General features: G+C 49.8%; 1 pseudogene; it reads left to right on the forward strand.

Annotated features, from left to right (window-relative positions):
- LOC116245602 (28S ribosomal RNA) overlaps positions 1-2,500 on the forward strand; it is an 8,823-nt pseudogene that overhangs the window by 3,516 nt on the left and 2,807 nt on the right.

Below are 2,500 nucleotides of genomic sequence, written 5' to 3' on the forward strand. Positions count from 1 at the left end.
CAACGATCGTCGGCGTGTAGTTATACACCGACTATCCAACCGCTTCCCCAGATTGCTGAACCTGGCTCTGATAGAGTGTTGAAATGTTGGTTTTGCGATGGTAATCACTTAGGAAGGCAATGTCCAAAGCGTGTAAATAGAGACAATCAGGCAAGCTCTTCAAGGCAATCTGCTAATGCGGCACAAGGTGAAGAAGGGGAAGGACCAAAGATGGGTGCACTTCAACTTCTGAACACCATAAAAAGGGAGGAAAAAGTGAAGGTGACAGCGACACCTTCTAACCAGCTCATGTACTTGGAAATCCTGGTAAATGGAAGGCCTACCTTGGCTATGGTAGACACGGGAGCCACGCATAACTTCGTCTCAGTTGAGGAGGCGAGGAGACTGGGCCTAACCCTTGAGAGGGGAGAGTTACGCATGAAGGCGGTGAACTCAGAGGCCAAACCCATCCACGGAGTGGCCCGGGATGCGGTTGTGAAGATTGAGAGTTCGTTAGGAAGGGCCAACTTCTCGGTGGTCCCGATGGATGATTTCCGGATGATCCTAGGCATCGAGCTCCTCAGTACAGCAAAAATGGTGCCAATGCCGCACCTACGCAGTATCAGTATCATGGACGAGAAGTCCCCTTGTATGGTTCCAGTAACATCGATAAAGAGGGATAAGGGCAAAGCCGCAATGATATCTGCCCTTCAGTTGAAGAAAGGCCTCAAGCACGACGAAGACACGTACTTGGTGGCAATCAGGGAAGTAACTAATGACTCCCCTGGTTTGGTCCCAGAGGCGCTTGCGCCTGTCTTAGCGGAATTCGCAGGAACAATGCCTGTGGAGCTCCCTAGACGGCTGCCACCTCGACGCGAGGTGGATCATGCCATCGAACTCATCCCTGGTGCCAAACCCCTGGCAATGGCACCATATCGAATGGCCCCTGCAGAATTAAGAGAACTTCGGCGACAGTTGGATGAGATGCTAGCTGGAGGTATAATCAGACCCTCCAAAGCTCCTTTCGGTGCACCAGTGTTATTCCAAGCGAAGCATGATGGCTCCAAAAGGCTATGTGTGGATTATCGAGCGTTGAACAAGGTAACGGTGAAGAACAAGTACCCTTTACCTTTGATTGCAGATCTGTTTGATCAACTGGGCAAAGCTCAAGTGTTTTCCAAGTTAGAACTCAAATCAGGATATTGGCAAGTTCGGATTGTTGATGGCGACGAGCCAAAGTCCACTTGCGTCACTCGTTATGGTGCCTTTGAATTCTTGGTAATGCCGTTCGGGTTGACGAATGCCCCAGCCACTTTTTCGACTCTAATGAATAAGATATTCTATCCGTACTTAGATAAGTTCGTGGTAGTCTATCTTGATGACATTGTAGTGTATAGCAAATCCATGAGGGAACATGTGGAACACTTGCGGACAGTGTTCAAGGTATTGGAGGAAAACGAACTCTATGTGAAGCGCGAGAAGTGCCTATTCGGCCAACCGGAAATCAGTTTTCTCGGTCACATTGTGGGAAAAAGTCAGCTGCGAATGGACACCGAAAAGGTGAGGGCAATTCAAGACTGGAAACCGCCAACTAATGTACCAGAACTACGTTCTTTTCTTGGTTTGGCAAATTACTATCGACGATTCATTGAGGGGTATTCTTTGATAACTGCGCCTCTCACTGATTTGTTGAAGAAAAACCGAACTTGGGCTTGGGAAGAGCTCGAAGAAGATGCCTTCGACAAGTTAAAGAGGGCCCTGACGCAGGAGCCTGTGCTCAGGTTGCCCGACCACACAAGAAAATTTGAAGTCCACATGGATGCATCAGATTTTGCCATTGGTGGAGTTTTGATGCAGGAAGGTCATCCAGTTGCCTATGAGAGTCGGAAGCTGAAAGACGCGGAGCGACGGTACTCCGTGCATGAAAGGGAAATGACAGCCGTTATTCATTGTCTTCGCACATGGAGGCATTACTTATTGGGGTCCCAATTCGTGGTAAAGACTGATAACGTAGCCACAAGCTACTTCCAGACTCAAAAGAAGTTGAGTCCGAAGCAAGCTCGATGGCAGGAATTCCTTGCGGAATTCAATTTCGCCTTGGAGTACAAGGCAGGGAAGGCAACGTCGTAGCCGATGCACTGAGTCGGAAGGCAGAGTTGGCAGCTACCCGGATAGCATCATCCGAAGCGCAACTCGAGGGTGCTCTTCTTGGGCGGATTCGAGAAGGCATGAAGCAGGACCCTGTGGCCAAGCACTTGGTCGAAACAACGGAGGTGGGAAAGACGCGACGATTTTGGCTACAAGATGGACTTTTGATGGCAAAGGGTGGACGAGTGTTCGTGCCCAGATGGGGCAATCTCCGACGAGAGTTGCTAAAGGAGTGTCATGACTCATTGTGGGCTGGCCATCCTGGCCAGGAGCGGACACTGGCACTACTCGAACGTGGCTACTACTGGCCACAGATGCACGACGACGTTGAAGCATATGTGAAAACATGCTTGATCTGTCAGCAGGACAAGGG

Source organism: Nymphaea colorata, unplaced genomic scaffold (assembly GCF_008831285.2).
Source record: "Nymphaea colorata isolate Beijing-Zhang1983 unplaced genomic scaffold, ASM883128v2 scaffold0769, whole genome shotgun sequence".
NCBI classification, from domain to species: domain Eukaryota; kingdom Viridiplantae; phylum Streptophyta; class Magnoliopsida; order Nymphaeales; family Nymphaeaceae; genus Nymphaea; species Nymphaea colorata.